Source organism: Benincasa hispida, chromosome 3 (assembly GCF_009727055.1).
Source record: "Benincasa hispida cultivar B227 chromosome 3, ASM972705v1, whole genome shotgun sequence".
Classification (NCBI taxonomy): domain Eukaryota; kingdom Viridiplantae; phylum Streptophyta; class Magnoliopsida; order Cucurbitales; family Cucurbitaceae; genus Benincasa; species Benincasa hispida.
Window position 1 is genome coordinate 47966869 of NC_052351.1, and position 12270 is coordinate 47979138.

The 12270-nt window shown below is 34.5% G+C and overlaps 1 long non-coding RNA gene across 2 annotated transcripts in view; it reads right to left on the reverse strand.

Annotated features, from left to right (window-relative positions):
- Positions 1 to 3289: 3289 nt before the first annotated feature.
- LOC120074567 overlaps positions 3290 to 12270 on the reverse strand; it is a 20896-nt gene continuing 11915 nt past the window's right edge. The window contains exons 1-3 of one of the 2 annotated variants that reach the window (XR_005481014.1): positions 4537 to 4975; positions 4336 to 4421; positions 3290 to 4253 (exon numbers count right to left, since the gene is read on the reverse strand). This is a non-coding gene — a long non-coding RNA (uncharacterized LOC120074567). Of the gene's footprint in view, positions 4254 to 4335; positions 4422 to 4536; positions 4976 to 12270 lie in introns of those variants that run through there. The other variant, XR_005481015.1, reaches the window with a different exon arrangement.

Below are 12270 nucleotides of genomic sequence, written 5' to 3' on the forward strand. Positions count from 1 at the left end.
ATTAAAATGGGAGAGACTAAAATTATGGTTTATTGAGATACAAGGACTAAAATTGGACAATTATAAAAATACATGAATTAAAATGGAATAAATTTCAAAATATTGGAACCAATTTTTTTTTTTTTTAATTGTAAATTGTAATGTTGTTACAAATTTCGAGTAAAAATAATTTTGTAAATTGAAAAGTACACATAAAATGGGCCATTTATGGGAACTTGTTGTAAGTCACGTTTTCTATACAAAATTCCGTAACTATCCAAAAATTGAAATAATAACAAAACATATAACATTACAATTTTTGTTTTAATTTCTCTTTGTAAGTTTTAAATTAATATAAATGCAGGACTGCCGATAGAAATAACAATTTTAAAAGTTTCATTGTGACGGCAAATTAAAGAATTTATAGGGTGAGGCTCCAAGAACCAAGATTCCTTCAAGAATAGGTTTTAATCAGGCTTTCCATTAGTCCTGTTTTCAGTATCTGTTCTTATTCCTGTTACCATGATTACAGAAGATTTGTTGAAGAAATAGAAGAAACTAAGACTTACAGAAGAGGAAGAAGCATCAAAAGAAGACTGTGTTCTTGATATGTCACAAAAAATTAATTCCCATTTGAAATTCTGCCTAGTAGGGAAGATTTTTTCTGAAAATTTTTCGACTATAAGTATGATTAAAAATGCAATGATGAACACTTGGAAAATAAAAATGGGGTTTTCCATTGAGTCCCTAGGCCAGAAGTTTCTCCTTTTCAAATTCAACTCTATTCAAGACAAAGAATCGGTTTTCGACTATGGTCTTTGGATCTTTTGACAAACATCTTATTGCTTTAGAAATTTAAAAGGCTAACTTATGCATTTCATAGTAAGTATTCAAAGAAATCACCTTTTAGATGAGAGTGTTCCTCACTACAAGAGTTTTACTTGTTTTGACTTTTTTTTCCGACGCATCAATTTTCGTCGACATTAGACTGGTTTCACCAACGTAATTTTAATTCGTTGGCTAAAATGAAGCAAGATCTATGTTTTTTTTTTTTTTTTTTTTACATATTTATGCCGACGCAACTAGACACTTATCCCGACGCACAATACGTCGGCCAAAGTATTAAAAAAAATTTACTTTTCCTTTTCCTCCCATTTTCCTTTCCCCCTGTTTTTTCCTTCCCCTTTTTCCTAATTCCCACTTTCCTTTCCCCATTTCCTTTCTCACTCTACTTTTCCACCATTTTCCTCCCACTCCCCTCCTCCCCCCACATTTTTTTCTTCCACCCTCTCCCCCATTCACTTTTTTCTTTGCAAGCTTGGAGGTTCGGTGGCTGCTCTTCCGACGCAGGCAACCATACACTCCTCCGACGCCGGCGCCGCACGCTACTCCAACTCCAACAGTTGCACGTTATAAGTTTACCTATTATATTAACACAATGCTTTTTTTTGTTGTTGTTGATTAACATTGATTTTTCTTGAAAAAAACAAGTTAAATGGTGGGTATTAAAGTGTCATTGACTAAAATAAAGATCTAATTGAAACTTCTAAATGGTACATTAGCTCATTTCTAACAACTTCTTTCTCCTCTTTTTCAAATGTTATTTTCAAATGATTAAAAAAGAAATGAAAAAAAAAAAACACACCTTTTTACATTACATTAGTAAGTTTTAACCAAAGGTTGTAACTTGTAGTTGAATATACTCTTTTTTCTCTAACTTGTATTTGTAGCATCAATTTTAAACATCTATTTTGTAATTGTCCTTTTTCTACAAATAGTTGAAAAAAAATGAGGTGAAAAATTTGAACTACATAGATGATGTTTAGAATTTTGACATTCCATTATTATGTGATTTATGTTGATGGAAAAAATAGAAAGTAAGATTTATAAAATTAGAGAGAGAAACTCAATTACTTATTTAACTAAATGTAAAAATGTGTGTTTTGGAACTTAATTTATTTATAGATTGTGGCTAGAGGGACCCCACGAGCATTTGCGAGTTCAAAAAGCTTGTAAAAAAATATCATATATAAAAACATGTCAAAAACTATTCTTGTAGACATGGAGTTGCAAGATGAATTTCAATTGTTATTTAGTTTCTTTAGGTAATATGTTTGTTATTCATACTTTTTAGAAACCTTTTAGGTTGCTTTAAGAGTCAAAGTGTCATTTGACTACTTTCTAAGAGTTTTTTTATTTTGGCTTTGGGAGTGAAAGTGCCTCTTAGATACTATTTAGGAGCTTTTAAGTTAGTTTTTAGAGTCAAAGTGACTTAAAGGAATTTTTGAAGTTTTTTTTAGAGTCAAAGTGTCACTTAGACAAATTTTAGAAGCTTTTTAATTTGAGTTGGAGAGTGAAAGTGACACTTGGGAACTTTTTAATTTGTGTTTGAGAATCAAAGTGGCACTTAGTCATTTTTAGATTATTTTAAGAGTGAAAGTGCTTTTTAAACACTCTTTAGAAGCTTTTTTTAGTTGGTTTTGAGAGTTAAAGTGACTTTTAGAAACATTTTAGGTTTTTTTAGAGTCAAAGTTTCACTTAGGTAATAATAAATTTTAAATTTTTGTAGCAAAACAAAAAATAGACGAATAAGAAGAGTAGAAAATGTCTCAACTTCAACCATTGTTGTGGGTCAAAATCCTTTCTACAAGTGCAAAATGAATTAATATGATGCAAATTCATTGTTGTTTTAAAGGAACTTTGTTCTTGGCTTATTTGTAAGAATTCGAGAGATGAGTTATATGCTTTTATGACTATCGAATGACGGATTTAGCCTTGAAAGAAATTTAGGTGGATTTAGAGGGGAGAGATTCACTTCGATGCTTTCTATGCATTTGTTGCTACTTTGTAGGTTTAAATGACATTTAGGTGGAACTAGACACGTTCATAGCTTGGGAAGGGGCGATGTATATATTGTAATTGTGTTTTAGATTATCTTGAAGGCTAATTGTGCACTTTAAAGGAACTTTGTTGATCTTGGCTTATTTGTAGGGATTCGATAGTTGTGAAGGTTGAAAGGACGTTTATGTATTTGTTTAAGTGGATTTATGTCATGCTTGTAGGATGGGGGAGGGATTCATGTCTTAATTATAACCATTTTAATCACTTTTTAGATAGTAAAATGGTTGTTTGTGGTGTCATGTTTTAATTATGAACATTCATGACATATTTGTAGCTTGAGAGAGGGATCATTCCTCATAACCATTTTAAACATTTCGTTTAAATCTTTATGTGATTGTTAAGATCTTTTTGTGCATTTTTCTTTGTTGATTTTAAGAAATCTTTCATAATATTTGTTTCCTATTTTAGGTCGTTCGTGTAAATTCTTAAAGATCATTTTTTTGGAGATTGCGAGAAGATTTTGAGATGATTACTTAGTTTGGTTTAGTCTCACTTATTTGGGTTTAGGGTATTTTAGCTTGGGGAAGATTAAACTTTTTTGTGTAGGAGATTTGTAAGAAACTAGAAAAGTTCAAATTTAATTGCATACACAGTTTTTTTTTTTTTTTTTTTTTTTTTTTTTGAATTTTACAGCTTGTGTATTGAATATTAGTCTTATTTTTAAGTATATAAGCTTACTTTTTTTGTATTTGTCCCCAATTGATTTGTATGAAGATTAATTTTTGTTTGTGCATAATTAGGTATTCAAGAAATAAAAATTTGGTAATTTGTTTGTTACAAAAAATTATAAAATTATAAACAACTTATGTCAATGCAAATAAAAGTTGGCAGAAATCTGTCTATTCAATTGAAAATTTTTGTTGTTTAAAATATGTTTTCGCCAACGCAAATTGTATCGGGAAAACACATATGCGGACGGGAATAATTGTGTTGCCAAAAATGGTATTTATGCCGACGAAAATAGTTTTTGTCGGGAGGCATTTCTCCCGACATGGATATGACGACGATTATGCCAACACAAGAAAATATGTTGGCATAACCTATCCCGATGTTTTTAGTACTTTGTCCGATGTTTTTTTACGCGGGGAAAGGTGAAAATTCTTGTTGTGCCTTTTGGATATCAAAACAACTACATGGCTGAAAAAATCGGAAACATGTTAGGAAGATTTATCGAGGTTGATGCAGATTAAGATAATTTTTTATTGGGGGAAGAACATGAGAATTCGTGTAGCAATTGATATGTCAAAGCTTCTAAGACGTGGGATTAAAATTAAATCAACCTCTTACCCGGAAGGAAGATGGTTCGACGTTCGTTATGAAAGACTCACAGATTTGTGCTTCATGTGTGGTCGCATTGGCCATTCAATCAAAACCTACCAAGAATACCAAAAAAGATCAAGGAAGTGAAGAAGATTTGCTCCAATATGGTCATTGGTTAAGGTACCAAGGACTTACTCAATTCAAGAGAAAGCCCCCACCTCCGATGTCTGGAAAGAGTGAGGAAACACACACAGAGGTCTTTCCAGAATTCAGTTCGACTCCTAAGACAAGAGAAATTGATTTTAATACAGTCAATGATCCCAGAATAATTTCAAATCCTCTAGTTCTAAAACCTTTCCAACAAATCATTGAAACAGAGAAACTCGAGGAGTTCACCTCTATTCCCATTAATTCTTCAACATCTTTGCAATAGAATGAATAAAAAACATGTAGTGAAGAAGGATCTCCATTTGATTTAAATACTTCCTCTACTTCTAAATAGAGAAATAGTCTCCCAAATCCCACTTTTGCTGAAGCAATTACTCCACCATCCGCAGAAAAAAAAAATTAAAAAGTTGGAGGAGGAAGACCAAGGAAGAAGTAATAAATATTTCCCAATCTCTCTTTCAAGCAAAAATGAAGAAAAGATTAGATCCTCACGATGTTTTTTCAAATAGAAAATAACAAAAATTCAACCATGATAATCATCAAGAAGGCCAAAACCTTCCTTACATATTGGCAGAGGCTGAAACTCAGCCTTTTCATAAAACATGAAAATACTTTGCTGGAATGCTCAAGGATTGGGCAATCCAAGAGCATTCCGAAGGTTGCGAGAGCTCACTAGCATTTACAACCCCCATATTCTCTTTTTATTTGAAACTAAATATGATAATGATATTACCAATAAAATCAAAATTACTAATAATTTTGATGGTTGTCTTATAGTCAACAGTAATTGAACAAAAGGAGGTATATGCTTATTATGGAAAAAGAAGTTACTATCACATGAGATCATACTCACCTCACCATATTAATACTCATCTAATCTGGAATGGGAAAGGTTGGAGATTCACGGGTTTCTATGGATTCTATGAAGCAAATAAAAAACATCTCTCTTGGGAATTAATAAGAATATTACACAATAATGATGACTCTCCTTGGTTAATACGTGGTGATCTTAACGAGATCCTTTGGGATCAAGAGAAATATGGTGGCCCTCCTAAATCTTATTTAACTTTAGAAAGATTCAGAGAATATATTGATGATTGTAAGAGATATGCAATTTTGTGGTAATATTTTTACTTGGTCAGGAATAAGACACAAAATAAGAATACGGGAGCGACTTGACAGATTTCTTTGTAATGAAAAATTTGAAGATATTTTTCCTAAATAAAAAATAACCCATCTTGAATGGAAAGGATCAGACCATAGACCTATTTTACGTGATGTAATGAATTATCAATCAAAAAAGGAAAAATTTTATAATAAACCTTTTAAATTTGAGGATTGCTAGATTTTACATGAGGAATGAAGCAGATCATTGGATCGTCTTGTAACTGGCATGATTTCACCCTTCCAATTGATTCTCTTATCTCAAACCTGTCCAGCTGCTCTAAATCTCTCAAAAACTTGGGAATGGGAAACTTAAATCATAGAAAAAATAAATTAATTTTTTTTCAAGAAAGAACTGAAAAATGAATATGAAAAAGGTCCTCTAACTGATTTTCGAAAAATACATGGACTAGAATTTAAATTAGATCAACTTCTTGTAGAGGATGAAATTTATTGGAAACAGAGATCAAGAGAGGATTGGTTAAAATGGGGGACCAAAACTCAAAATGGTTCCACAAAAAAACAACCATGAGACATAATAAAAATGAAATTGTAGGTGTTGCAAAATGTTGTTTAGCCCTAAGGGTATTTTAGTCTTTTACTTGGTGTCTACAGTCTAAGGTTTCTGACCTATAGCTATTTATATTTGTATATGTACTGTGTAGTGTGTACAAAAAATTTATAAAAGACTCTTATCGTGGTTTTTCCTCCCTGTCCTAGGGTTTTCCATGTAACCTTGGTGTTTTCTCTTCTACCTTTTATTTTTCAATATGGTATTAGAGCACGATGATAAGACTGTGGCTAGGATAGAAGAAATTTAGTCGTCAACCCTAGTAGGAGATGAGACTCCGTTGGAAAATTCCAAAGTGCTGAATTCAGGGCTACCGTCGACCAATATTTGCAATCTCTACTTGGGCCATTGCAGGTCCAGCCGCTATCGATTGGAGAATGAGTAGCTGCAACCCAGCCATTCGTGCAACATCAGTCAGCCCCCGATAGGATAGATCCAGCTGGCCCCTTTCCCTCCGTTGCAGAGCCGTACCGTGGCCTTTCTCCGATCGAATAGTCCTTCCCTTCCTCGGCCGAGCACTCCAGCTGCCACCGCAAGCTTCGAAAATCAATCTTCACAGTTGATCGGATAGCCTGCAGCCGTATCCCATTCGACCTACCCAGGTGCTTTTTTGCCCCGTTCTTCAAACCAATTGTCGATCCAACTGATCTAGCTGAACTAACCGGTCCAGTCGGTTCATTAGACCCAGTTCATTGTCCATCCGGTCACTTCATCAACGCAACAGAAATGACTTTTTCGGGGGTTTATGGGCAGAAACAACCCATGGCTATTACATTTCCAGTCGAGATAATGGGTTATGGTGAGACCATTGGGTTTCAACAGCAACTGGCTAATTTGCAGCAGTAGATTTCTGCGTTCGGGGCAGCCTTTAGATCCACAGCAAATCCTTCAACCAATTTTCATCCAGATGTGTATTCTGGTCTTCCGTTATGTTTAGAAACACCGGCAACTACTTACCCTACTTTACCTATTACAAACATTATGTCTGGTTCTGTGGGCAATTCTGCAGGAATAACCATCGGAGAAAAACTTAACGACCAAAACTATTTTTCTTGGTCTCAATCTATGAAAATGGTCTTTGAGGGACGACACAAGTTTGGGTATCTAACCGGGGAGATACCAAGACCGAAGCTTAAGGACCCACATGAACGTATATGGAAGATTTTGATAAACAGTATAGAACCTCAGATCAGAAAGCCCTTACTTTATTCAGCGTCAGCTCGGGATATTTGGAAAGTTGTCTAGAAACTATATCCAAAGAGACAGAATGTTTCACGGCTTTATACGTTGAGGAAACAAGTACATGAGTGTAATTAGGGGAATCTTGATGTAACGTCATATTTCAATAAATTGTCACTATTGTAGCAAGAAATGGATCTGTGTCACGAAGTGGTTTGGAATTGCCCAGTCGATGTGGTTCAGTATTTGAAGATTGAGGAGGTTGACCGTGTCTATGATTTCCTGGCTGCTTGAACTTGAAATTTGACGCCGTCTAGAACCGAATTTTGGGACAACGACCGATGTCGTCTCTTATGGAAGTATGCTCAAAAGTCATATTAGAAGAGGGTAGAACCAGTGCTATGAGTGGTATAACAACCACTACCTTAGACTCTGCTACGCTTGGAGTCAAATCATCTGGATCTGAGTGACAAACAGAATGAAAAGTCCCTTCCAATTTGTGAACACTATAAGAAACCATAACACATAAAATACCAATGCTGGAAATTACACTGTCGTCCACCAAATGGCAAGCGACGTCTCCAAATGATAAGTCTAAATCCATTCGAGCCTTCGTTGTGAAGTAGTTGATGGTGCTCCCCAAGTGACCAGCTCTGTTGATCCAGGTACAGTTGGAATCGACAATATTGTCCAATCAGGTACACCTCAGTACTTTAGTTTCTTTGTTGAGGGGGATGAATCATGGATTCTTGACTCAGGAACAACTGATCACTTAATTGGATCATCTGACCAATTCCTCTCTTATTATTCAAGCGCTAGAAATGAGAGATTACGAATTGCAAATGGGTTTTTGCCCCCATTGCTGGGAAGGGCCATTTATCTCCAATTCAGGGATTGATTTTACATAATATTTTACATGTGCCAAAGATATCTTACAATTTTCTATCGATCAGTAAAATAATCGGATTTGAACTGCAAAGTTGTTTTCTCACCAGATGATGTTTTGTTTTAGGACCTGAGCTTGAGGAAGACGATTGGCACTGCTCGACACAATAAAGGGCTCTATTTCCTTTCCGGTGATGCTTCTAGGAGTTTGTCTAGGACTAGTTTATTATCTTCTCTTACTGTTTCTGAAACTGATTTTTTATTATGGCACTTTCGTTTTGGACATCCAAGCTTTCATTATATGAAATACCTATTTCCCCACTTATTTCGTAATGTGAATGTGTCGTCTTTATCTTGTGATGTTTGTATTCGTGCAAAGTAGCCCAGAGCCTCTTTTACTTCTCAATCCTATAAACCTTCCTGACAGCCATTTGATACATAGTGACGTTTAGGGTCCGTCTAATGTCACAACCGTGTCAGGTAAATGTTGGTCTGTCACCTTTATTGATGATCACACCTGTCTTACATGGGTGTTTCTCCTTACGTATAAATCGGAAGTGACGATGGTATTCCAACAGTTTTACACTACCATCGAAACTCAATTCAATACCAAAATCGTCATTCTTCGAAGTGACAATAGACGTGAGTTTATTACTCAGTCTCTTCGTGAGTTTTTAACCTCTAAAGGCATTGTGCACCAGAATTCCTGTGCTTATCCCCTCAATAAAATGGGGTGACAGAGCGAAAAAATCGCCACCTTATTGAAGTAGCCCAATCTCTCATGATACCTGCGTTCTTACCCTCGTATCTATGGAGAGATGTTGTACTTACTATAGCTCATCTCATCAATCGGATACCCTCCCGTGTACTCAAATTCCAAACCCCCTAGAGTGTTTTAAAGAGTCTTTCTCGTCCACCCCCTTTTCCTAAATGTTCCCCTTAAGGTGTTTGACTGTACCATTTTTGTTCATAATCATGGTCCTCACCAGAGTAAGTTTGTTCCTCGGGCCCAAAGTGTGTGTTCGTTGGGTATCCACTTCATCAACGGGGCTACAAGTGTTTTCAGCATTTCTCTCGAAAGTATTTTGTCACCATGGATGCCACCTTTCTAGAGGACAAACTCTTTTTTCCTGTTAGTCCTCTTCAGGGGGAGACCACTAGTGAAGAGGCTAACACATCCACCTACTCTGTTCCTATAGATCTGTTTCCTGAGCCTATCCCTGAAACAAATGACCCTATCCTTCCTATGAAACATGGTTTGATAATCAGGTTTGCTAATTAAAGAAGTTTCTGTATGGCCTAAAGTAGTCTCCTAGAGCCTAGTTCGATAGGTTCACTACCTTTGTCAAGTCCCAAGTATTTGTTCAAGGGCATTCTGATCACACCTTATTCAGTAAGAGATCGACACCAGGAAAAGTAGATGTTTTGATTGTCTATGTTGATTATCTTGTCAGGGGATGATTCAGCAGAGATTGGTAGGTTGAAACAGAGGATGACAGATGAGTTCGAGATCAAAGATCTTGGTGACTTAAGATATTTCCTTGGAATGGAGATAGCAAGATCAAAGGAATGGATCTCCGTGTCTCAAAGGAAATATAAGCTAGACTTGTTGAGAGAAACTGGAATGACTTGGTGCAAACCTGCAGATATGCCCGTGGAAGTCAATAGCAATCTAGTAGAATCTGTAGAAGATGTTCCTGTTAACAAGGAAAGATATCAATGTCTTGTGAGGAAGCTGATCTATCTTTTGCATACTAGGCCTGATATATCGTATGCAGTTAGTTTGGTCAGTCAGTTTATGCAGGCTTCTTCTGAAAGACACATGGAGGCAGTTACACGGATTCTGAGGTATCTGAAGTCTACACCTAGAAAAGGTTTGGTGTTCAGAAAATATAACAAAAGATGCATTAAGGCCTACACAGATTCAGACTGGATTTCTTCTATTACTGATAGAAAGTCTACCTCGGGATATTGTACATTTGTGTGGGGAAATTTAGTTACCTGGCGGAGTAAGAAGCAATGTGTCATAGCTACAAGCGGTGTTGAAGCTGAATACAAAGCTATGTGTTTGGAAATTTGTGAAGAAATTTGGTTGAAAAAGGTTTTAGTAGATCTTCATCAGGAAAGTCATGACCCTATGAGACTTTATTGCGATAATAATGTTGCTATTAATATTGCTAACAATTCTGTCCAACACGACAGAACCAAACACATTGAGATCAACCGATACTTCATCAAAGGGAAACTGGATAACGGTAGTATCTGCATTCCCTATGTTTCGTCTAGTCAACAGATTGCAAATGTCCGCACCAAAGGGTTACCAAGACAGATATTTGACACCTGTGTTAGCTGTTAGCTTTTTGGCTCTGAATCTCAAATTAATTAATTTTAATTAATTAATTAATCAATGTTTTGATGATAACAAACTCAATTTTTAATTACTGAAGATCTTAGTGTTTTAATATGTCCATAGCGTAGAGCTCGGAACAACTATTCCAACACCTCTTGAATCACTCAAATCGGAGCTAAAACGAAGACGATATGACCGAAACAAGTCTATAGAGAAAATACCGTGGTGGATGATGTGGCATAACCAGATAATTTGCATGTAGACATGTAGCAGTATATTGGTTGAATGGTGGATGATTAAGAGATTAACATATGATGGACTTTTGATTTTTGGATTGATTTAAAATAAAAAATTGAAATTTAAAAGAAAAAATAAATTTAATATTATTTTGTTTGTGTTTAACGGCTAGTTTTTTTACACATAGTATGTTTTTTATTTTTGGATTGACTTTAAAGAAAATAAATTTAAAAAGAAAATGAATTAAAAGAAAAATGAATTTAATATTATTTTATGTTTGTGTCTAACGGCTAGTTTTTGACACATGGTATGTTTTTTTATTTTTTGGATTAATTTTAAAAGAAAATAAATTTAATATTATATTTTGTTTGTATCTAATGACTAATTTAGTTTAAAATCTTCACCATTGATTTTTCTTTTCCAAAATCCAATGGTCTAAATTAATTGTGGTTTCTAAAAATTTTCCATCTCTATATAAACCATCTTCCTCTCCAAATTTTAAACCAACAAATTTTACATTTCACAATCTTCCAAAACTCAAAAGTTTCATTGTTGCTCTCTCTAAGTTCCCAATTTTTTTTTCTTTTCATCTTATTCTTGAGAGAGTATTATTGTATTGTAAGGATAAACTTGTTGAGTGCTTAAACTTGTAAATCCACTCTAGTAAGAGTTGTATTGTGTTCTTAAAAAATTCCAACATTTGCAACGGTTTGATTCTAAACAGTGGAAAGGATTGGGTTTGCTCTTGAACCCATAAAAGGAGCGGCGGTATAACGGTTGGGCTCTAATCCGTGGAAAGAGTCGGAAAGATTTCATTCAAATTTCCAAGAGGCGCTTAGGAGTGGAGTAGGTCGAGTTTGATCAAACCACTATAAAAATTACGGTGTCCTCTTCTCTAACTCTTTCCTTTTTATTTTTGCAATTAATTTAATTAATTTATTGTATGTTTTAGTTTGTTCTTATTTATTTGCTAAAATTTGATAGAATTAAATTATCACATTTTTTGTCATCTTATTTGTTGCATAATTTGAATTTTTCTTATTATTTATAAAAAAGTGTATTAATTAGTTTAATTGGATTAATTTAGAAAAAAAAAGTTTAATTAAACTCTATTCACCCCCCTCTAGGGTTTCCATATCGATCTAACAATTGGTATCAGAGCAGCTCTTCTTGATAAACTTAATTGTTTTTTAGCTATGGCAACTTTAGGTTTTATCCCTTTTATCGATAGTCAATCTATTACAAAGCCTCCTTTCTTTAATGGTACTAATTATAGTTATTGAAAAAATAGAATGAGATTTTTCTTGCTTTCTATTGATTATGATTTATGGGATATTGTTGAGGAAGGTTTTAAAATTCCAACAAAAGATGTTGATGGTGTTAGCATTATAAAACCTAAAGAAGAATGCTCTTTAAATTGCCAAAGCATTAATTGCTTATTTTGTGCTTTGAATGAAGTTGAGTATAATAGAGTGTCTATTTGCAAAACCGCTAAAGAGATATGGGATAGATTAGAAATTACTCATGAAGGAACTAGTCAAGTAAAAGAAACAAAGATTGACATGTTAGTTTCATC